A 25,999-nucleotide genomic window follows, 5' to 3' on the forward strand; every position below is an offset into this window, starting at 1 on the left:
GTCAGATTCAACACAACCCAACAAAACTAGGAAGCAATTTAAGTATCAATAATTTTTTCTTGCAAGATTTTCTTTTGAAGGGAGTCAGAGATATCCATTCCATTTCCAATGTAATTAATGATGCTTTCCTGCCATTCTACCAAAAACCATTCCTTTCTCAGTCTTCTATATCTAGTAATTATACCACCACCCACTGAGTAACCCAAGCCCCAAACCTATAAATCATCCTTGATTTCTTCCCTCTCTTCTCCACTCAGAGTTGCTCCATCAACAACTTCAGCAGGTTTTACTCCACAAGACATTCCTTATCTAAACTGATCTACTGCTATCAAATTATTCCCAACCACCAGCATGTACTCCTGCAGACCACTCGTCTCCATGGAACAAAGACCACTGATCTACGTGGAACAAAGACTAATCATCTTTAAAAATATTATAGGGACTCCTGGGTGGCTCAGTCGGTTAAGCGTCTGACTTCGGCTCAGGTCATGATCTCACGGTTTGTGGGTTCAAGCCCTGTGTCAGGCTCTGTGCTGACAGCTCAGAGCGCGGGGTATGCTTCAGATTCTGTGTCTCCCTCTCTCTCTGTCCCTCCCCCACTTGTACTCTATCTCTGTCTCTCCAATATAAAAAAAATACATGTAAAAAAAAACCATTATAAATCTGGATTCCACCATTAGATTGCTTGCAAAATCGACTGTATCACTCATTAGACTTGAAATCCAGGCCCTTTACTGATGCCTATTACTCATTACATCAACTGGCCCTAACCACCTCTCTGAGGTCATCTTGTACCTCTTCTCCTTCTGCATTCATTAGGCTCCAGCTCATTTTGTGCCTTAACTCTTTCTCGTCCTTGAAAACATTATACTTGTTCTCACTTCATAACCTTTGTCTTCGCCATACCCTCTGACTGAAATGGCCTCAGCTCCCACAGGTCCTTACCCTTCAGGTCTCAACTCAAATGTATTTTCCTCAGAAAAGCCTTCACCATCCACTTTCCCTAGTAGTGTCTTCCTACCTTTCCCTTTGTGCCCAAGCTACTGGCCTGTCACATTACACTCTTTCTTCACAGATGTCTCTGCTATTTAAAAGAATCTTAGAGGGATGCCTGGGTGGCTCAGTCAGTTAAGTGTTTGACTCCTATTTCAGCTCAGGTCATGATCTCAGGGTTGAGGGACCGTGCCATCTTAGGCTCCGTGCAACCTCCATGATGGGATTCTTTCTCTCTCTCTCTCTCTGCCCCTACCCCTCCCCTTCCTAAATAGATAGATAGATAGGTAGGTAGATAGATAGATAGATCGATCTTAGATATCATAATTTATTGTCCAGACTTGACACTCCATGATACTGGAACCTCATCTATCTTGTGCACTCTGGCTTCTAGAAGAGCACTGAGCACATGGTAAGTGCCTAAAATATTTGTTCAAGAAATAAGTAATTTTACTTTGTATTAAAAAATGTTTAAAGATACCATATACAAGTTTTCCTCTCATTTTTAGAAAAATTATAATGTTTTGATTCCTTAATCTCTGATCACTGCTTACTCAGAGGAGTATTAGGGTTACCCCCTTCCATTTTACAGTTCAATTTTCTGGCAACATCTGTCACAACTTTCAACATAGAATTTTGGGAGAGTATTTCTGACCATAAAATGGCTTTTCTGGTGTCATTCATTTAGTCCTTCTTTCCACTGAGGAGGTCTTGTCCCAATCTGTGTCACTCCTGCCACATTCTAGGTACCTTATAAGACCCCAGAGCCTTGGGAAAGCCTCTATATTGGGTATTTTCTTTGCACACGTGTCCCAGGACCAAAACCTGGTCCTGATCCTATTTTGTCTTTCTTTAATTCCCGTTCCCAGACCAGGTCCTCTCCAGATGTTTGAACAAGATGGTCATTATTTGGATCTCAGATTTTCCTCCTTTTCACTGCAGGGATTTGTATGGACTTTTCCGGGCCCCACTAATGGCAGGGAGTAGGAGCTTCTGTTGGAGGCTCGGTCAGACATATGAGCAGCAGAAATGTCAGGGAATATGTCCACTTTCCAGAAGAAAGCCAGGGCAGGCTGGACTATCAACAGCAGCATTCAAATCCAGCTTCACACAGCCTGTCTCCTTCTGGATAACATCTTGAAACAGTAGACATGCTTGCCGTTCAGTTAGTGCATATTTGTACATAAAGTCAAGCTGAAGAGGCTGAACAGCCTTCAAAATCAGGGAGAGCTCATATGCTACCAACTCCAATTTAACTACCACACATCCAAGGTGGCAATATTTTACCCTACTCTGCCCTAACTGAAATGTCCATGTGAAGCTTTCTAAATATAAATAACCTAAGAAATCATTAGTAAGAAAACCGAGGATTGATAGTAAATTATGCTGCTAGTAAATTTATAGCTATATGCTGCATTTACAATGCTGATTTTAAAAAAGATGTGAAAACATTTGTTTGTTTAGAGACAGTTCTCCATGTGTCTCATATTTCTGCACATTTTACAAGCAAAGGCACTACCTTCTTTTCTCACAAATTTTCCAGATGTTTGTATAGTGAATACCCTTGGAAGGCAGAGGTAGTTTCTCCCTTAGGATCAAAGGGCAGACATGCTTACTGCCCTTGTCTAACAGCGTCTCCTTCCAGAGCAAAGGGCAGGCATGTTACTGCCATTATAAAAGATTCAGGTTCCATAAGCTCGGAGTTGCTGTCTTGTAATGCAACCTGTTGCATGTACAGCTGTTCATCTGGCCCATCTGCCTTGCCTCCCTGGGACGTGAGGATAGGAGAACTGACATAAAATACCCTGATACTGCTCTCTGCACCTTGAGCATGAAGTCTTTGGTTTCTGACCTCAAAGCCTCTGGTCATCTACCAGCATCCATGAAGCTGAGCCAGGCTAACATGCCAGTAGGGAAAAAAAAAATCTCAGAATCCACAGTTCTTGATGTGCATATGTATATGCAATAAAATCCCCCAAACATAAAAATAGGAAGGACAGACACCAAAATGCTAATAGTCATTATCTCTCATGGTTGTGAAATGGATAAGCTGGTTTTTGCTTTTTTTCTGCTTAAATCTTTCTGCATTATCTGTATCACAAAATATCATAAGAGTAAACATTAAGAAATTGCAAATAGAACTTTACAGTCACCAAATAAACTGCAGGTACATGCTTCAAACACTTGGCATATGTGAAATCGGTTCATTTTCCCATCAAGGTACTTATGCTCCCTCTGTCCCTCTCACTCTGTGCATAGGTAAGTGCACATACACCTACTTTCATTTACAGACATGTCTGGTACAGTCTACATCATCTCCCACTTGGACAGCTGCAATCATTGTCAAAGCAGGTGCCCTGTGTTCGCTTTTATGTCCCCCTGTCCTATGGTCCTTTTTAATCCATTTTCCTCTTTCAGGTCAATATTCTGAATTAAACAGCTTTAATAACTGTTAAAAAGTCACCATCAATCTAAAGAATGAGCCTTCTAAACTCTTTTTGCCCTATAATTCTATAATTTAGGCTTTTCCAAACAACACTTATTTCTCTTCTTGTAATATCATTAAAAGTTCCAATAAATTATTTTCTAATTATCTGTTGATCCGAAAACTATCGATCACAAAACATGTATCAATTCCTAATTCTCTACAGATGACACTACTAAATACAGCCCCAAATCCTATTACTATTATTATACTCAAAATACATTTAAAATCACTTTTATAAAAGTGCATTTAAAGCCACTACTCATCAACATTAATATTCATACAAAATAACCCATTTTGTTCTTTGTAACATTTTCCTTAATTTTTTTTTTATTTTGTTTGCTTTTGGCTAACAAATCTGTTTTATGAATACTGGTATTATACAATCATAGAACTCTAAATGTAATTAGTGTAAGCAAGATTTATTTTGTTTTTAAAGTTTATTTATTTTGAGAGAGAAAGAGTGTGTGTGTGTGTGTGTATGTGCGCGCACGTGTGATTGGGCAGAGGGAGAGAGAATACCAAGCAGACTCTGTACTGCTCTGGGCTCAAACTCAGGAAGCATGAGATCATGAACTGAATTGAACTCAAGTCAGACGCTTTACCAGCGGAGCCACCCAGGTACCCAGGAGCCCTTAGAGACCCTCATTTAAATATTATCCATAAACTAATGATAATTTCTCCTAAAATAACCTTATTGAAACTTACATTAAATAATTCCAGTCTCTTTAAACCAAATAGTAATTGGTAGAAAATAAAAGTATATAAAACTAGGAAAATATGAATACTTCACACTTTAGGATATTTGGAAAGATGTTCTAACTATGTTAAGGTTGTATCTGGCCATTATCTATTTGTACAGGAATGCCAGGCAAGAAAATTCTTAATTCTAGGCTGACACAACGATTGCATTTGTGAGTTTTTTAAGCAATAAGCTTTATAAATGAGCTTCAACTAATTTTTTATCAAGCTGATACACTTCAACTAATAATTTAAATTTCTGTTAGCTAATTCTGCACAGTTATGGGTTGTTATTATTCCTGCTTTAGAAGTCAGGGGCTCTTTGAGGGTAAGGGATACTGAACATATCATCTTTTTTAAAGATGAACTTCATTTACCAGCCCAATATCAGACTGTACACTTTTTACAATTCCCATGAGGCAGTTTGCTAATACATCCACGGCATCTAATGACAAATACCTTACTGAAAATACACAGAGGCTTGTTTTGAGAAAATGGTAAACACTGTAACAAATTATAATAAATTTAATTTATTTAATAATTGTAATAAATGTTGCCCCTGCTTTTTTTCCAATAGGGAATTTTGATTCAGCCTTTCAAAGTCTGGGAAAACTGAAATATTTGCAGTTCTAATGCCTCTTTTACATCTACATCTTTTAAAAACTGTTTAAGTGCAAAGGATATACTCATGACATTTGGATATACACTGGAAACACAAAGAAAGATCCTCATTATTTTCTCCATCAAGTGAATCATATTCTAGATTCAAGGCCAGATTTACATTGCTTCAGAAACTGCTAAAGTCCCATCAACCTGAGGAAAGTTTCTCTAAGTCTAAAATCACCTTCAGCACTTAATCTGTCCTTTCTGTTCACAGAAAACATGAAAAGAACATATTTCCTCATCTTTAGATAGTTAGTGGGGTTAAGTATATGCCAAAGGCTTACAAAGTTATCTTTTGAACACTGCAATGCTTCAGTATACAATTACTAAGGTGATCTGTCTATGCCCTAAGATGTAGCTTAAAATATGAAAAGGAAGCCCAAATAAGCTAGAAAGGAAGATAAGATAATGCAAAGAGAAATAAATCTATAAGAGTCTGCTGAATGCCAAGCTAAGAAAGTGGACTATAGACAGCATTTTATCAAAGTGCAGCCTAAACAAACGTCAAGGGGGAATAATTTCTTTAACAAATATGGGCAACAATGAAGTAAAAACGAGGAGGGGGGATTCTGTGCCCTCACATACATTTAGTCAGGGTTAACAATGGATAAAAATATGTGCAAGAACACATTTAATAACCCTATGCTGTCATTCAGTTTGTAGGAGGTAGTCAAGATACAGCTAATAAAACACCAAAAAAATGGTTTTAGCCACCCTGGAAAAAAAAAAAAAAAACACCTCAGCAGAATAAAACAAAAGAGGACTGAAGGGCGTCTCCCACCAAGATAAATGCCTTCTTTTGAGTGTTGCCTGTGGCTAACCTTCTCAAAGAGAGCTCCAGAATCCTCTGATGGTAATACATCACTACATCACTTATCACAGTCAATTTAAAAGGGAGCTTTATAAACATTTCTATTTCACTCCCTGTTGCTGTCGCTCTATTAATGATGACCTGAGCTCTGAGAGAGGGTCCAAAATTAATTTCAGGAATTGTAAATGAGGCAGACCAATTAGGAACTGTTATAAATTGAATGGGGGGAAAGCATTAACGCAGTTTTTTCTTAAGGGCTCTTGTTTTCGTTAGCTGACCCATCTTTAGGAACACATTCAATTACAAAAGCAGATGCTTAAAAAATGCATTCCATTAAGAAATGTTTGGATAATGACATGTAGGGGAGAACCTACATTATGTATGGTGCTCAGCCCACAGTCATGTTCTAATCATACTGTGGGAAAAAAAAAAATTCTGCTCAATCAACTTTTCCCAGTTAATTACTGTTTTCTTTCCCTCATGACCCTGAATCTTCAACCGTAAGTTCAGTAGGAGGTGACTTAAGACAGACGGTGACGAAAGATCCTGTTCAAAACAGCCTCTCTCTCACCCCTAGGGTGAGGATGGGTGGAGGTTCACTGTGATCAGCCCTGGGGAATAGATGCTCATTTGCCTAAATTTTAAAAGCAGGATTTTTAAAAAGCATCTTGAGAAAGAAAAGTCTTATGATATCAATTAATATCAACACTACCCACCAGCAGAATGATGGATTGTGTATGCAGAAGGGCCCACGCAGAAAGCAAAGCTGCTCATACAAGGTGGGGCCCACAGGGTGAGATATATTTGAACAACCACAAGTTCCAGCATGGACAAAGAACAGACAAGATTTGTAAAGGCCAGGCTTCAGCAGCCCAGACTTTTAATGCGGTTTACTCTCTGTTATCCACCTAAAACTGACCTCAAGAAATAGTTTACTCCAATTATGGAGAATTTTGTCTTTGAAACCCAAAAGCATATGACTGGAATTTCCTTATGCAGGGACCATGAAGTCTTATAGAAGCTCTTTGCTCCATGCAGCAGCTTCTATCTCCCTGCTCACTCAGTAGGTGACCCAGGTAGAGACCTGGCCCATCCTTCAATTCCTCCAAGTCCAGATAAGGCCAGGAAACTCTGAAGTGGCAACACAGAGTGCTTCACGACACTAGGATGGCAAATGCTGGTACCATTTCGCATCCTGTTACAAATGGGTATAGGGGAGTCTGAGGCCAACTTTTCCCATATAAACAAGGTCCAAGGCCAGAGTAGGATCAGTGTCAGGAAAAGCTACTGCCCCTATCTTAAACTGCTTTCTCTATTTCCATCCCTTGGGAGAAGTGATAAAAAGGCAATGAGGGATGGCAGAAGCCCCTCTCCGAGTCCTGGTAGAAGACGTGTGTGATGTATTACTGAGAGTCACACACACACACACACACACACACACACACACACACACACCAGAGATAAGAAAATACTTATTTTGATTACCTTAGCCTATTATGATTTCTTTAAACTTATCTATACAAATAAAATATCACTCACATCGTTAAGATTTGATTAATGTACTTAAGGTACTTGATTTAGCGCCTGACCTTTGGAATCCAATATACCTGGGTTCGAATCTCAACAATATCTGTTGTTTCTGTGACCCTAGGCAAGTTACTTAATGACTCTGAAAGTTAGATGTCTTCACAACTGAACTAAGAAGGATGATAGTAACTCTCTCTTCAATCTTTGTGAGAGTTAAATGTGATAATGAATGTAAAGATTCTGTTCAGTGCTTGACATGACCACACAAATGTTAGCAATTATTATTCTTACATAACAGATCCCACCAAATGTAAAGATTCAAGTTTTGCATTATTTTCTATCAGGCTCCCCTTTATATTAAATATGCCAATTGGGTTTTTAATTTTCAAGACTGACTCTCTGAAATTGGTTTCTATTAGGTGGCACATTTGACTTTCATGAAATGAGGACTGTTTCACAAACAAATGTATTTATTTACTTAAATTATAGTTATTTAACATACAGTGCAATATTGGTTTCAGGAATAGAATTCAGTGATTCATCATTCACATTCAACACCCAATGTTCATCACAAGTGCCCTCCTTAATGCCCAGCACCTAGCTAGAGTCCATCTCCCATCCACCTCCCTCCATCAACCCTCAGTTTATTCTCTATCGAGTCTCGTGATTTGTTTTCCTCTTCCCCCACTCCCCGATTTCCTCTTCCCCCATTCCCATATGTTCATCTGTTTCATTTCTTAAATTACACATATAAATGAAGTCATATGGTATTTGTCTTTCTCTGATTGACTGATTTCACTTAATAGCATAATGCATTCTAGTTCCATTCGCATAATTTCAAATGGCAAAATTTCATTCTTTTTGATGGTTGAGTAATATTCCATTACATACATATACATATACATATATATAATGTGTGTACACACACACCATACACATCTTCTTTATCCATTCATCAATCAATGGGCATTTGGGTTCTCTCCATAGTTTGGCTATTGTTGATAATGCTGCTATAAACAGTGGGATGTATGTACTCCTTTGAATCTGTATTTTTGTATCCTTTGGGTAAATACCTAATAGTGCAATTGTTGGATCATAGGGTAGTTCTAGTTTTACTTTCTTGAGGAGTCTTCATACTATTCTCCAGAGTGGCTGCACCAGTTTGCATTCCCACAAACAGTGCAAGAGGGTTCCCTTTTCTCTGCTTCCTTGCCAACACCTGTTGTTTCTCATGTTGTTGATTTCAGCCATTCTGACAGATGTGAGGTGGTATCTCACTGTGGTTTTGATTTGTATTGATGATGAATGATGTTGAGCATCTTTTCATGTGTTTGTTAGCCACCTGGATATCTTCTCTGGAAAATTGTCTATTCATGTCTTTTTTCCATTCCTTAACTGGGTTGTTTGTTTTTTGTGTGTTGAGTTTGATAAGTTCTTTATAGATTTTAGATACTAACCCTTCATCTGATATATCATTTGCAAATATCTTCTCCCATTCCATAGGCTGCCTTTTAGTTTTGTTGATTATTTCCTTTACTGTGCAGAAGCTTTTTATCTTGATGAAGTTCCAACGGTTCATGTTTGCTTTTGATTTCCTTTGGTGATGTGTCTAATAAGAAGTTCACAAATAAATTTAAGGGAGAGTGTGAACACAGCTTATTCATCACAGAAGAGATGCCTCCTAGACCAGCCAGGTCTGACTTGCAATAACTGTGCAACATAATTCCACCGAACTGATAGGAAAGGCTTCACAAAAGTGGGCAAGATGTGATTTCATGCCGCATGAGAAATGGAAACATGTTTTGAAAGGTGACCTTTTAAAAGTCAAGGTCAAGTGCAAAATCTAACCAAAGTCAAACAACTTCAAACAAAAATTCTTCCATTAAAAAAAAAACTTAAAGAAATGGTAAATTTGGAAGGCAGAGAGGGCAAGTGAAATGAAGAGCCTCTGACCCTTCACCAGGGGACACACACTAGTACACCAGGCATTAATGTGTACTTGCTCATGAAAGTTCTCATTCATTCTCATTATTCTCATTCAGTGATGAGAAGGCTTCTCTCTTGACCACTTAACTCCTCCAATGTAGCTTTCAATGTGAAATACACCCAATCAGACTCCCTGTATTATTGATGATAGATAATAAGAAAACTAAATACATCTGGACTTCACTATGGGCCAGAGCTTTGCCCAGCACCCACCTAAACTAAACCTATTGTCTATAGATGATTAGTTACTGTCAAGACACTTGCCTTATCACATTAACTTTTTGGTTGGAAATGAAAAACTGCCAGAGAATAAGTCACTGACTCTAAGGTTTAGCCTTTAGGGCATCTGATCAATTATTTTATTTTCTTATTGGTGACATAAATAAATTTGTGCATATGTATACATATATATGTATTATATATATACATCCCCAAAGATAATACATTTTAATTTTCTCTCTACTGTATATTTAAGGCTACTAAGATTTGTTAGTAAGTCTTTGCACAGAGCAGCAAATTGCCCTCCTGTATCTTGAACTAAACATTTCCCTTCTTAATTTGAAATTTTTGTGTTAAATCAAACCTCCCTTTATTTATGCTTACATGGAATAGAATATTCCCACAGGCTAAATTATAATGTAAAACAAAACAGATTGTCATGCCATTGCTGTAAGAGGAATATGAACAGAAGGGGGCACATTCCAGAATTTTGTTAATGCAACATGTGAAGAAAATTGAATTAAGTTCTATAAAGCAGAACTTTGTAGAGAGAAATTAAAAAAAATAAGTTGGGTGGAAGCAGCTCCATTGTAAAAGTTGCTATTCACAGGTAGGAAGAAGGCAGTGGCACTTCCAAACTGGGAGAAGGAAACAGAGTGGTGTGTCTATATGTGCCATGGGTACCTGTAGTAGCCAAGCATAAAGCAGGTTTCCAGAAGGGGCAGGAAGGCACGATATCTGACAGGGAATAGAATTAAACAGATTCTCATCAACTTGAGCTGCTCTCCCGTGTGGGGCCTGCCACAGAACTGCACAGCAATTTGGGGCAACCTATGGGAATCTTCCTTTGGGAAGCTGATAGCTTTTAAAGTGACTTCAAAGATGAAATTCCTCAAGTAAATCTCTTTGAGAGGTCTGGATTTTAGGTCTGCCATCTCGTGGCCATTGCAGTAAATACTGCCCTTTTCCATTTTTTCCCAAAGTAATTATATCTCTACCATCTACATTCTAAAAAGGTACCACAAAGGGTGCTTATTAACAAAATAAACATTAGCCACAGAAGAGGTCCATGATGTATAAGGAACTAGGGCATTTCACATTCTGATCCTCATTCTGCACACATTTTTCATTTTTTGAGAGAAGCCTAGACTGAAATTATCATTTATCAAATTATCAAATAAACATTCAGTATAGGATTGGGACTGCTGAGAACCTGGTTAAGAGATGACAGGTATATTTTAGGTGGTTTTTTTTTTTATGAGAAAATTTCGAGGCAAATGGGTGGCTCAGTCGTTTAAGCATCCAACTCTTGATTTCATCTCGTCATGATCTCACGGTTCGTGGGTTCGACCCTGCATCAGGCTCTGCGCTAACAATGCAGACCCTGCTTGGGATTCTCACTCTCTCCTCTCTCTCCACCCCTCCTCTGCTCATGCTCTTTCTCTGTCTTAAAATAAATAAATAAAAAGAGAGAGAAAAAACTTCATGGACACATAGTTATTTCCAAATGAATGAAAGTCTCAGCATTTCTGTACTTGTCATACATGAATATGCTGGGAGAACATACAGAATAAAATAGATTGTAAATCCAAAGGGGCTTCATACCTAAAAACTAGGATGATATGTTTTTCTGGAAAAATCTAAAGTCCAAATGATGGAGATTAGAAATACACACTTTAACACTGTAAGGAAAAAAAAGTGAGACCAGATTTACAGCAGTTATATGTTGGTAACAAATTACTAAAATGCCATGAAAATACACTGAGTCTGTCTAATGCAGAGTCACTAACCACTTGTTGCACATGTCAACTGGCGAGAAAGCAAATGCATGTGGCCACTTCCTCAGCAAGGTTTCGCTGATGTATAAGCTCTAAACTAAAATGGGATGTAACAGCATACTCCACGACCACAAATTAATTTCAGAGCCCAAACTACAGAAGTATAAAACTATGCATACACATACATACCCCTAAATGGTTACATTGCTAAGCAACTGATTTAAAAGACACACACAATGAAGAGCTGCAAAAATCAGACAGTGAATCCAGAAATAATGAGAAGGTATATCTGTTAGTTACCTGAAATTTCTGGATCCATGAGTATAATATATGGGACACTACCAGCATTCTCCTTCTCAGAGGTGGAGGGAACGTGAAACCAGACAGCAGATGCAGAATGAAAGAGTCTGGTAAACTACCTGAAAGCACTCCACATCTGGAAAGAATCGTGGGAGAACCAGCCCAAGACACAATGGTATAGAAAGCAGTCTCAGATTTACAGTATGGGTGGCCTTGTGGCTCATGGAAGTGAAATTTCCACTCCGGGAGGAGCAATCACTTAGAAGCAGGAATATTTCTGATGTGAAATTAGGATGTCCACTCCCAAGAAACTGGAGTGGACATGTTCCCCTGAGGTGGTTGTTTACTGACTACACAAGTAAGAATAAACCAACCAGATGATCAGAGTCCAGTTCTTCAATTCCTTGAACATGTATTAACTGAGTGCCCACTGCATACCAGGTACCAGGGAGGAAAGGATAAAGAAGACAGCCACAACTCTTGCTTCCATGGAGTTTACCATACAGTAGGCCCCAGAGACTCTCCATCCACATAGTCATGATGGGCTGAATGATGCCACAAAACACAAAGAAATACTGTTCTATTTATGTTAGTAACAAATATCAGGCAAAGATATCCATGAATCCAGTTTACCAACCCAAAGTCTGGGCATATGAATTCATATGGTAAGGGGCACCTAGGTGGCTCAGTCAGTTGAGCATCCGACTTTAGCTGAGGTCATGATCTCTCTCGTTTACAAGTTGAAGCTCCCTGTTGGATTCCATGCTGCCAGCTCAGAGCCTGGAGCCTGCTTCAGATTCTGTGTCTCCCTCTCTCTCTGTCCCTCCCCTGCTCATGCTCTCTCTCTCTCTCAGAAATAAATAAAAACATTAAAAAAAGGATTCACATGGCATGCTCACCCACATACATCAAATATTGGGATAATTGACTAAAAAACCCTCTCTCATCCTGTTCTGTTCCTTCTGAATGTCCAATGTGATGCAGCTGCAATCTAGAAGCTCAAAATAAACAAATAAACAGCTGAAACCTCATTTTCACAGATATCAGGATGAATGATATGAAGTGCACTTTTTTTGTGTAACTCAGAAACAGTCAAATATCAATGATTTCATGTAGTTCAACCTAACAATTTTCTTCTATAATAAAAGCAGCTTTATTGGTTCTTTACCTGCTTGTTTATAATATATCACCATAGATATTTTTAATTCTTTATCACTTTCTACCCTCAAAGATTTAAAAGATTGAGGCAATTTCCTCTCCACAATATCCAACTACTAATTCTACATTCACCGAAGACTAACTACCAGAAACAACCCAGCCCAAAGGAGGGAGCCTGCTACACAAATCAGAGCAAGAGGAGGGGAACTAGAAGACCAGAAAGGTGACAAATCCCAGTCCCTTACTGGGTGCCCCAAGACCTGGAAAAACACTTAGTGAGAAACTTCCTGGTGACCAGATCCCAGCCTGACACTGATTTCCACTCCCTGAGATACTAGCCTGGTGACTGATTGCTTTGAGATCAGATCATCTATCTCCCAAGACAGACATGAGGTGGCCCTGTGACACTGAGCCACAGTGGAGCAGCTTCCTTTAGATTTGAACTTCAAGTCACAGGACATAAGGCAGGAGTCAAAGAAGAATGTGGCTGCAGAATGCTAAATTCCCATTAATAAGAGGACCAAGAAAAGAGGATCCTTGATGATGGGGACACCGTCATGTGTGGTGGCATAAAAGGACTGTCTAATGTCAAACCAATGTCAATCCATGTGGGCAAATATTGGGCAAATATTGTGGGATAAGATTACCAACACCCATACCAGGTAGTGTATCCTTTTATTCTGAAATTAGGTAATGTCCTTCCTCATTTGTGGTGTTAAAATGCTCTTTTATCAAATGGTGGTGATAGAGTTAACATTTAAATATCCTTAGTTAGGGGCGCCTGGGTGGCTCAGTTGGTTAAGCTTCTGACTTTGGCTCAGGTCATGATCTCACGGTTCCTGGATTTGAGCCCCCGGTCAGGCTCTGTGCTGACAGCTAGCTCAGAGTCTGGAACCGGCTTCTAATTCTGTATCTCCCTCTCTTTCTGACCTTCCCCTGCTCACACTGTCTACTATCTCTCTCTCAGAAATAAATTTTAAAAATCATTAAAAAAATAGCCTTATTTAATAGCTTAATTAGGTAATCGAAGCTTTATGTTGTTTTCAAAAATATTTTTTTACATTATTGGTCCATGACACTCAAAATCTAGAAAGCATTCATTTGATTGCTGAATATTATTATAATTAGAGTGTGTCTGAGGAACATCTGGCCATTCCCTTTTATGCTGCATAGATGAGGTCTTGTCATTCCTCTTGAAAAGTGCTTTATCTTTCACCAAATATTCCTGAGGTTTCCAAGCAGGTTGCCTTAGAAACACCATGTTGAACCCCAACTGTTCTTACTAAGTGACCATTTCTTTGATATTTTACAGATATCATATCCTTAGGATATAGGGGGAGAGTAATTTTTTATTTCACAAACAGAGCCTGCCATGCATGAGGTCCAGGTCCTTCTTTGGCCCTCAGTTACCAGAAGAGGAAAGAAAAGTTAGGTTGGTCAACATTAACCCTTTGGAAAACTGTATCTAAAGGGGGCCAGAGGGACTAGTATGAAATATGACATACTTTTCCTCTCCTTTCATTAGATTTTTAAAGCCTGGGAAGATTTAGGAACATGGTAGTTATTCCTCCAACTATTGGCTAAAGCGAATACAGATGAAGCTTGCTCCCCAGAGACCCTAAGATTTGAATTAGGACCTAAGGATGAGAGTCAAAGGTAGATAAAGCTGATGCCAACTCAACAATAGAAAAACCTCTGGTTAAGTCAGGGCTATCAAACAATACCACAATCTGCTTCATTCCCATCTCTGAAAGTATCTGTGCAGACAACAGAGGAGCATGTCAAGCAATTCCCGGAGAAAGAATTCTAACAAAAGATGTGTGGTATGATTAAATGTGTGTTTTGGTTAGGTTTCTTTGGATTCCAAGCTACAGAAACTGATTCTGGCTAACTTTGCAAAGAGAGGGAATATTAGAAGGCTACTTGGATAGGTCAAGGGGGAAAAAAAAACAACCTAACAAGTGAGTCTTAGGAAGGTCAATGAGAAAGAGCTGCAGTACCCTCATAGCAGGAAATTCCAAATCCATCTTGGAAGACATACCATTTATAGAATAACTCTGCTACAATCTCAGACTTAATGGAAAAAGAATATTTGACCTTCCTAGAAAGAAAATAGGTTAGCCCAATGCAGGTCAATCAGCTACAGCTGGGGGAGGGTCTCTATCACTGGGAACCCACCTTAAACAAATGGATTCAGATCAAAAGAAAAGGGGTTAGCTAGGACTTGAAGGCCAATCTCACTGGCAATTGCTTTAATAATCTTACAGCCTGAAGAGTCTATTTCAGTGGTGTGTTGGAACTGGCTGCTATTGGCTAGTGAGAGTCAGTTATGTGCATCTCTTTCCAACTCCATGGTCAGTCGGTACCATGACCATGGCAGGATTATTTTCTTTTGGAAACTGGCAAATACTAGCAATCAGGGCTCTTCCCCCTCCCTGGTGACCTTGTTTACCAGCACACCATGGGCCTATTTCAAGATTATTGAACAGTCTTGCCAAGACTGCTATCCACCCCAGAGAACATGCCACAGTTCCCACAATAGAGAATATCTAGCTAACACTCCCCAGCATTTTTATGTGCCAAACATACTATCCTACAGCATTACAGTGCGATAACCTTACACTATTCTAACTCCTCTCTATGTATTAAGTCATTCAATCTGCACAGCCATCTAATGAAACAGGTGCTATTATGTCCCCTTTGACAGATAAGGAAATAGAGACAGGGGAGTGAATTAGCTTGCTGGAGTTCACATGGCTAATCAATGGCAAAGTGGAGATCTGAACCCAGGAAGGCTATAATTTAATAAGCCTCAAAATAAAAATAGACAATGTGGTGGAACTGCTGTTCTAAGTAATGATACCACTGACACAGAAAAAAACAGACAACCCAATCACTTTGAACCCAGTGAGAACTTGGCTGAATTCCAATAAAAGAATCTCACTTTAGTCACAAAGCTGCTGTCAGTGAGAGCAACCCAGGACAGCTCACAACTAGTGCTTGGATGTTCATTCCTTTCAATTTTTGGAATGCCTGTGGACTAAAGCCAAATCTTCAGAGAAGAGAGCGATTCACAGTGTATAGTGCCAGAATTCCCCAAGCAAGTGGCTGCAGAGTTTTAGGACTCTGTGGGCCGTGAACTGCCATGATGCAACAAGCCCCATGAGGAAGAGGAGATAGGTCCGAATCTTCAACCCACCTCCCCCACTGGTACTACTGGGTAAATAGAAAGTAGGGGACTCACAGAGAGGCAGTCACCAGATTTTAGGTGTGTGCCTTGGACAAGTCACTTGAGATTATATATCTTAGCTGTGGGACCTATAAAATGAAAATAATATTACCTACTCCCATGGTCACTGAGAGCTTCAAATGAGATAACCCACAGGAAAGCATCTCCTAAACTGAAACATCTCATGAAAATAGTGAGCATTACTATGGACAGTATCCCTACTCACACAGCTGTGGTCCTTGAAGCCCAAACAGCAAGGTGCACCTTGACTGACCCCAAACAGTATCTGTGATGGACTCATTCTGAACTGGCCACTGCTTCTATCATTTGAGCCAAACTTGTTTAGCAAGCATAAATCATCAGTTCAAATGGCTGGTGGGAGTTTCACCTGGGATAAATAATGTAAATCCACAAAGGGAAAGTTACTATATGGAAGAAATAGAGCTTTTCTTTCCCAATGATTCCTTGAGAGAAGTGACCATAATCTATTGGCAGGAGAGATAATGACTCTTTCTAAACAGAATTTAAAAATTATCAATTTTTAAATCCATTTAATTGGGGCACTTGGGTGGCTCAGTTGGTTAAGTGTCCAACTTCGGCTCAGGTCATGATTTCACAGTCGTGGGTTTGAGACCTGCATTGGGCCCTGTGCTGACAGCTAGCTCAGAGCCTGGAGCCTGCTCCAAATTCTGTATCTCCCTCTCTCTCTGACCCTCCCCTGCTCCTGCTGTCTCTCTCTCTCTCAGAAATAAAATAAAAACATTAAAAAAATCCATTTAAGATTTGATGAATATCTGTTGAATGAATGAGTGGGATTCCAAGGATCTGGATTCAAATCCTAGTTCTACACCACTAGCGTCTGTGTGATTTTGGGGAAATTACCACTGTAAATTTCGGTTTCTTCACCCATAGAGGAGGAAAGTAATACTCAGTCTCGTGGGGTATTATATGAGATAAAACATGTAAACCACTGAGCACATGTAATCAAGTATAGGTAGCTATTACTATTATAAATGCAAACTGCAGTTATTATTGCCATTATCATTCATTTAATTTATTTACTATTATTATCAGCTACAAGATAAACATGTTCCAATCTCCAATTGTCAAGGGAGTAATATGAGTATTCCCAGCTGCTAGAGACTAGAAGAGAAAACTATTTTTTTTAAAAAGGAATGTTGAGTTATGATATTCTCAATTTTCTGTGTTTGTATCCAGAGATTTAGTACATTCCTAGTGTTTACCATGGTATCACAATTCTACTTGCACACACTTAAGCAAATGTAAATTGGAGAGTAGAAATGAATTTTTCTAATAAGTGCAAAAAGAAAAAAAACCTGAATTATAAAATTGTTAGTGTATCCAAGACAACATTTCCACTCTGGATTCTGGCTTCCTTTTTAAAATCACTTAGCAGAATTCTTTTGAATATCCAAACCCAGTAATTCAATGGATCTTCAGAGCCAAAAAGCTTTCTGCAAAGGATTAAAGAAGTAGCAAAGTGTCATTAAGAATATAAATTTAATTCACTTGGAGGAAAAAAAAAAAACAACTGTGTGGCTCTGACAGTTGCTCGTTCTTACACAGAGAATTGTAAAACCTCACAAAATTATAAGGGGAAAAATATCAACGAATTGCTATAGTCAAATAAACGAAAGACCCATCAATTTATTGGTAGTTTCTCTTTGAACTGCAAATAGACACAGGTGCTAAATGTCTTTCTTTGTTCTGTTAAACAAGTCTGAAATTCTTAGGCTTTTCTATCCTGAACAACTCAACATGAGCCGTGACAATTCTTTGCTAAAATTGAATTTAGTTTCTCGCTTTAAAAATATATAAGGTATCGTATAGAAGTTGTATAATATAGCAAATTAACTGGATTGTATTTCTAACTGATAACTGCATTCTTTAAGTCATGACTTAGTTAAAAAAGGGGAGAGTAGGGGAGATACAGCAATTGCCCTATTTGGAAGACAAAAAAAAAATCTCCATTTTAAGACTTTAAAAAATAAATTACAAATAAAGCACTTCCAGTTCTAACGATAGGCTATTAATCTTTTTTTTTTTTTCAACTTAACCGTTTCCTCAAAGATCCATCTGATTTTATTTATTTATTTCCACATAAAGACAGCTTATAATTCGCTTATCCCAAATTTGAAATGCTGGTTTGTCTGTAAATATGGAAGCCTAGAAACCCCGGTAATTGGTGCTTTTAGCTGCCCACTTAATCTTGCTTAAATTACGAGTGTTCACAATGAGGAATGACCAAGAGGCACAGGTTGAATAACCCATCAGGATGGCAAATGCAGGGTATGAGGTTAATAAAGATTATTGTCAGGAATCTGAACATTATTCCAAATCATGGTAACCAATGACTCACAAATTAAGAGCACTTGCTAATAACTAGAAGCAAGATGACGGCCAAGTGGGGTAGTTAAGGCATTATTGCTTCTGTAAACGCTAAACTCAAGTATAAAGTAGACATGTAATCTTCAACTCCCTGAACACCCCAATTTGGCCACTAAAGATGCTGTTTTACATTTCCAAACATTTTCCCCTGTCACTACTTTTTATACTTCAGTTCTCAGGTTGTAAGTATTTGTTACTTGCAAAGCAGCCCCCTTTGAACACTGAATCATGGGAGGCATTTGTAACTAACTGCCAATGCTGCCTGCCAAACAAAAACTCCCTGCTGGTGACATGACCACCTAGTGACCTCTAAAAATGTTGTAACAATGTGAAAAATAGCTCCCTCTTGTAGGAAACAGCAATTTTTTAAATTAAACGTACATTGAACGTTCGCTTATATACAGATAAATGGTGTTCAGAGTCACCTTCTCTGTTTCCAATTTCAATCTTTTGAAACCCAGCCCAAACCTAAATAAATAAACGTTGATACTAAGAAGAAACTAAGAGCTCAAGAGCCTTGTGATTTTGCAAACAGCTTTTTTCCATTTTCGAAAATCTAAACTCTGGGCCAGACACAGAACAGGTAATGAAAAGGAACAGGCTTGGCAGTCCCTCTGTGGTTCTAAGCTGAAAAATACGTCAGGCAGAAATAAGTGGCTATAATTTGGCAGGCTTAATGTCTTTAAAAGTTTGCAGCTTGCTAAAGAAAAAAAAAATTTTAAACAGTTAAAACATTTACAAATTGAAACACAATCACTAAGCTAAAAAGCCACCTTGACATAATTTCATTATCCCTAGACTTTTAAGAGAACTTTTATCATCTTTGAGTACTTTTGCACCTACATAATAGGAGGTGCATACATAATAGTATGTGTGCATAATAGGAGGCTACATCATCGTAGGCACTGATAATTATTAAAACTGGAGGAACCAGGAGGCTTTTTGATGCTAACATGATCTTAGATGACTAATATTAGTGAACTTGGTTTATGCCGCTTGACATCAAAATATTCAAGGCTAAATCTCACTTTAAAAGGTGCAACGAAGCTTCCCCTACATGCCCAATGGGACACAAGAAATGGGAAATTGGACTTGACAGTAAGTATTTTTGATGCTGTGGATCACTGTTTTTCCGGTTAGCTTATCTTTCTAAAATTTCAAAATTAAAAGTCTCAAAGCACCAGAGGTATGACATGTCAAAGGCTGTTTCGCTTTCATGTATCCGTTGTTCATCCTGACATCTCCTTGTGATGAATTATTTCCAAACACTGGCCCAAGCCACGAAAAATCAAGTCACTTGAAAACAGAGTGGCACTAGCAACTGTTTGTTTTCAAGCCATTAAAATGCCTGGAAGATCACTCCTTTTAGAAAGGGTAGTCAGTCCTTCTTGCCTCTTTGAATCTCTCACCTACCACCACACCTCCCCCTACCAAGGCAAAGAAAGAAAAGCACTTCAGTTTCCCTCCCTCAAAAACGGAGAAAGCAAAAGTACCTACTTTTAACTCTGAATTAAACAATAATTAGAAACAAAGAAGAAAGAAAAAAATGCATACCCGAATCCATGTTAAAATATGCTTCTACCTTTTCAACCTTTTTAAAACCCACTTTCTTAATACACGAGCACACCAAATTCAGTATGCTTTTGGTAAAAGTGCTCCACGTTGAACTAAAAACTACTCTGCTTGAAATTAAAGAGAATCCTGGCTAATAGAAAAGAACACCAAACAGTACTGGTGGATAGCCTGGACTGCCACGTCCAGTGGAGCAGAGCTTCCCCTTATTCTGGAACACCTTTCCCAGCTTTAAGGAGCAATAATACGTAAGTACTGAAAGACTCACCTTCTACAAAAGAGCACTAGGATATAACTGAGCATAATGCAAATTTGGATTTTTAACGAAATTCAAGGGGTATTAGAGGGCCTGCCTTCTAGACTGACCTCTAGCTCAGGCTTTGTGGTGGGGCAGTTGATAGTGGCACTATAATGCGACCAGTGTTATATCTAAATTCATATGATAATTATAAGTATTTATATAAAATCATTATAATAAAGTTATATTTGGTAGATCTATATGAAATTTTTAGTGTGTAGGTAGGTTCAACCCACAAAAATGACAATATAAGATTCAATCTAATAATACAGTGCCTTACTTTCTGCATATCTGAAATAAGTCTAATAATATTCTCACAGGATCGATGTGGGAAGTCAGGAAATGCCATCTACAAAGAGCTTAAGAAAATGCCTAACACATGGTAAGCATTCAATAAATGCATGTAGGAGGAGGAGGAGAAATTATAAATCTGTAAATATTGTTCATTTTGAATATTCCAATAGTTTAGGCGATTGACATTTACATAAACATTGGCTATTTATCAAATAACCTACAATTTAAGAAATGTAATCATAATTTTAATGTTAACTAAGTGTTCTCAGTCTCATATTTTAAAAAGTCAATTTTATTTTAGGCTCAGGTAATGTATCCTTTTTGTAAAAGGCCATTCTATCAAATCAAGATAAACATTCTATCAACATACACACATTTATGTCTTTAAGTTCTTATATTTTGTATTCAAATAACAACAGGGACATTTTTATCCCCTGGGGAGAATATTTGATCACTAGCAGTAGAGTGGCTAAAATATTAACTCTTTTGCAATTCCTTGGCGATCCAATATTTCCCAGCAATTCCCTGAGCTGTGCCAGGCGACTCTAGTAATTCACTGTTCTCCCCCCACCCCTAACATGGGTTGTTCTAAGTTCATGAAGAAGTGACAGCCCCATATATATTAAGTTTTATCTAAAAATTCTCCATGCAAAAAAGCTATATCATACTAAATTATCCACTTCTGAAAGATTAAGGAACTTTTCCCAGTCTACAGCCAAGGAGTTAAGGATTTCTGAAATGTGTTAAAGCAAATCAAGTGAACTGGGTTCCCCAACTCCAAACTACCCACACCACAGCCACACTGCTCACCCCCAAGAAGGTCACAGAAACCTCTGCCTGTTCCCTTTGTATGCTTTTCCTAGAACTCCATCATCCTTGGACCCACTTCTTTGACTTTGGTATCGTGAAAGGTGAGGGGTGGACTAATGAGGGGTGGACTCCTGCCATCCTTCAAAGTCTCCCCCCAACCCCCACCAATGGCCCTATATTCCCTTTAGGAATCTTTGGACTTTCACAATCTTTTTCCTTATTTTACAGCTTTCTGAGTTAGGTTTCTTTGTCTCTTAGGACATTGCTAGCCTGCACACTGAGACCTGGCATTCAGACAAGGTGGGTCATGTCTGTAGCCAAAAGAAATCCAGTCATTTAATCTAAGAAATTGTGGATGTTGGATCTTTCCATTCGTCTTATTATACATTAAAAGCCAAACCAACTCAAACTATAAAACATTTTCCAAGAACATTACAGTGGGTTTATGTCAATGAAGGTGAATGGATCAAATATATTCTTCAGTGAGGTCCCTACCAACAAAGAAGGCTTAAGTATATTAAAAGAGAGTCCATTTTGGAAATTCAAAATAGTTGGCTTGCCAAGGTGAGGGCTAACCACCAAATTCCACCAGATAAGGTGGTTTTTCCTTTTTCTTTTTAGATTACAGACTCTGACTAATTCTTAATATTTTTAGTTCTTTGCAGTAAAATTTCAATTTCGAATAAAATTTTACTCCCTAACAATTAAGCCAAACCTCAAAAGCAACCTGTTTTACAACATTTCAGGCTCCCTTAGTTTACCTATCTATGGAATTCCTCCTTTTTTTTTTTTTTTTGCCAATCCAACAGAGCATAGATTAGAACAAATTGGGAGCAGAATTCTACAGGAAACAGCCTCTGAGCTGATGCACTGTTGTGCCATTTCTTCTTGAAATTTTGAAAATTACAATCATATTACAATTTTAAGAATACCTCCCCAAATTTTTCATGAATAAAGACAATGACTACTTCACATTTCACTTAAATCACTTAGGTCTTACTCTATCTTCTCAACATTTGAACAGGAAGAAGGTTCTCTATTGTCTCCTCCCCCTCAGTAGGAGACAGACCAGCTGGGACATTTTAAATTTCTTTCATTAAAAAAAGAAGGTTAAGGTCAAAATAAGTATGATAAACACGGTAGTTTCTATTCTCAATACTCAAGGACGAAAGACTAAACAACAAAAAAATGTAACATTAAAATTCACTACATGTATGATGAAGATTATTTTTTCTTTCCTTGCAACATAATCATGGAGGAGAAAAAAGGGTTTTGGGAAACAGCAGATCTTACCTTTAGTAAATATAGTCTTTAAGACTCTAGTAGTTAATTTTACAGCTGTACATTCCTTTAATTTATATGTTTTCAATTATCTGCATGACTGACAGTTTCAAGTTTTACAGTTGATTTTGAAGAGCAGTACACTTAAACTTACATGAAGAATATTTTTACACAAAAGAAAAAGAGTAATGAAATTGTGCTTTACTTTAATTGCTTCATCTTTCTGCATTAGAAGTTTGAGCATTTTTGTTAAAAAAAAAAGTCAATTCCAACACTGTGGCTTTTCATGATACATACTGTGTTATTGGGTTTAACCTTTTTACCTACTGAGTGTGAGCCCTCCTCCCTGACATGAGCCCCCTACCAAACAGTAGTCCAGTGTCAAGGTTATCACATGAAAACAGACTGTAGGTTCCAGTCTCATTCTTCTCTAATGGCTGAAAAAAGCAAATTCACAGCACCGATGGAATAGCATGTTGACATCTGAGAGCCTGCAGTATCATAGGTAAATTATGTGCCTCCCACTGTCCAAAGTCAAGGAGCAGATTGGATTCTTCAGAAACACATTCTGAAGCTGTTTTATCTTCCAATCACCTTCTTCCTTAAAGGTAATAGTCTACTGTCTGTAATGTAAGCAACTATCTCAATGCGGTTGTAAAAAATTGATTGGGGGCACTTTGGAGACCTCAACCCAGTGTTTTTAATAATAGTTACATGGGTCAGCTCTTTGATATTTGCTGCATATAAGGGCAGAAATATTCTTTTACTATGGCTCAGAAACACTTGAAATAGACTGAGTAGCAAAAGTTAGTTATTAAATCTAGCTGCTGCTCAATATATTATTAAAGTATTTTCATATATACAGTGGGGAGAAAAATAAATGAACTAGGATGTACAATTAAGACATCCCTATTAAATGTTCATTCATATAGAACCTGGCCTCCCACAGGGTGTCTCTGCTGGTCTGCCCAGAGGTGGTTCAGTGCATGAGAATGTGCTGTGTAAAAACAAGTCTCAGATAAAATAATCCTGAAATAATGCTACAATTATTTGACATGTACAATAAGCATATGGAGTCATTTAACTAAGGAACGAAATACAGCAAACAGTAGTGGTTCAGTGTTGTCTTGACTTGTTTCTGGAATAGGAAAGCCTGAAAGGTGTGATATGAACCTAGGAAAGAAATAATGATGAGCCACAAACCTCCCTCCAAAAAGAGTGGATAGGCCCAGGGTAGATCAGGACATGCCAAAGAGGGACATGCCATGTACTCATTGTGTGACCCAGAACCTCTGTCAGTGTTCATGGAGATGCTTTTAGGAAGGAGATGAGATAGATAATGCACTGAAATTGATAATGTAAATCACAGAGGTTGCTGCCACATTTATTACTGTTGTTGTTCTTATTCCAGCTATTCCTATCATTATTATTACTACAGCTCAGGTGTCAGCAAACTTTTTCTGTAAAGGGCCAGCTAGTAAAGATTTTATGCTTTATAGGTAGGCTTGTCTCATTTAGCAAATAAAAACACAAGAGTTCAGCTAAATTTAAAGTTGAGATAAACAGTAGATCATTTTTTTTTTAAGTTTAAGTATGTCACATGAGATATTTGGGACATGCATTTCAGGGAAGGGGGGCAGTGGAAGAATTAGCCATCTCCCAGGGATGCTGATAAAATATTACAAAGCTTAGATTAATTAGTAGTAGTATCCATTTTACTTAAGTGGGGTACAGTTCAACTTAAGGAAGAGACATCTAGCATTTATGGAATGCTGCCCATCTACTGAATTCTCTAACAAGGGGGAGAATGGCCATCTTGACAGAAGCTGTGAAGAGAATTCTTGCTCTGGATAGGAGTTTTCAGATGAAGATATGTGGGGTGTGTCTGGCATTAAACACACCCAGATTCAGAGACAGAGTCTGCCTCCTACTAGCCAGGTGACCCTGGGCTCCAGATCTGGCTCAGTCAGTTAAGTGTCCAACTCTGGCTCGGGTCATGATCTCATGGTTCATGGGTTTGAGCCCAGCATGAGGCTCTGTGCTGACAGCTTTGGATTTGACTGCTTTGGATTCTCTGTCTCCCTCTCTCTCTGTCCCTTAGGCGTGTGCTCTCTTTCTCAAAAATAAACAAACATTTTAAAACATTTCTTTTTTTTTTAAATATAGGAGGATGGGTTTACTGTCCTTGCAGGTTTTTTGTGAAATTTAAAGAAGCCAAATATCTAGCAGCAAGCATAACTTTCCTGGACATAGAAGGTATTCAGCAAATAGTATAAACAAAGATCTTCTGACTATAAGTTATATACATTTTCAAACATACAGAAAAGGAGAGGAGAAACACCCACAAGCCCACTGCCATGACTTAATAGATACGCCATATTTTTCATCTTTTATTTATGAAATATTTTAAAGTTGGACAATAAGACATTTCATCCCTAAATAGGTCAGTATGTGTTTCTAAAATATAAGAGCTTTCTCCCATAATTCCCAATAAAGAATACTATCATCAATATTTAAAGCCTTTCTCTTTTAAAAAACAATGTTGGATTTTCAGGGCACCTGGCTGAAAGCATGTGATTCTGGATCTTGGGTTGTGAGTTCAAGCCCTACATTAGGCATAAAGATAATTAAAAACTAAAATCCTAAAAAAAAAAAAAAAAAGTCGGATTCTCATGATATAGCTTTGTAAACATTATTTTGGTGTATTCACTAAGTCACACATGCAGACCTACCTCTTTTAATCTTGCAGAGTCTCCAAAACAAATTCTCAGAACTATTTTTTCCATTTCCCTTCATTTCCCTTATCCTATGTAGTTTAGAGTAAGGTTTTACAATTCTTACACTTGAACCCTACAATGTTCTCCAAACTTAGAAAAAGTGTTTTCCTCTCAAAGACAGATAGTTCAAACTGAAATTAAGTCTTGACAAAAGCCATACAGATCATGAAGCACATTTGTAACTACTAGCCCCATTTACAATTTCTTTTCCTTTTCAGGCAATTTTCACTTCCAGGTGAGTACAGACTGCTCCCTCCTTCTTACCTCTGCCACTTCTTGGAAGAGAATTGACTTTTGCAACATATGCTGCGGCACTTGTACCACATTTACTTGTTAATGGATTCTTGTTTCCTAAACTGTGGACACCAGGCCTGTATTCATCACAACCTACAATACCTGGCCCAGAGCCTAGCAGATGCTAAACTGACAATAAGTATTGGTTGAATATGTATATATGTATGTATGTATTTATGAGAGAATGAGAGAGAGCATGAGCAGGGAAGGGGAGGGAGAGAGGGAGGGAGGGAGAGAGGGAGGGAGAGAGAGAGAGAGAGACAGAGACAGAGAGCGAGTGAGCAGATCTTGAGATTCTCTATCAGTGCAGAGCTCCAATGTGGGGCTTGAACTCACAAAACATGAGATCATGATCTGAGTGGAAATCAAGAGTC

At 38.2% G+C, this 25,999-nt stretch overlaps 1 protein-coding gene across 1 annotated transcript in view; it reads right to left on the reverse strand.

The window, feature by feature from the left end:
• The window catches only part of ERC2 (ELKS/RAB6-interacting/CAST family member 2), a 903,427-nt gene that overhangs the window by 221,157 nt on the left and 656,271 nt on the right, over window positions 1–25,999 (reverse strand). The window lies entirely within an intron of this gene.

Source organism: Hyaena hyaena, unplaced genomic scaffold (assembly GCF_003009895.1).
Source record: "Hyaena hyaena isolate Hyena2069 unplaced genomic scaffold, ASM300989v1 scaffold_618, whole genome shotgun sequence".
Taxonomy (NCBI): Eukaryota; Metazoa; Chordata; class Mammalia; order Carnivora; family Hyaenidae; genus Hyaena; species Hyaena hyaena.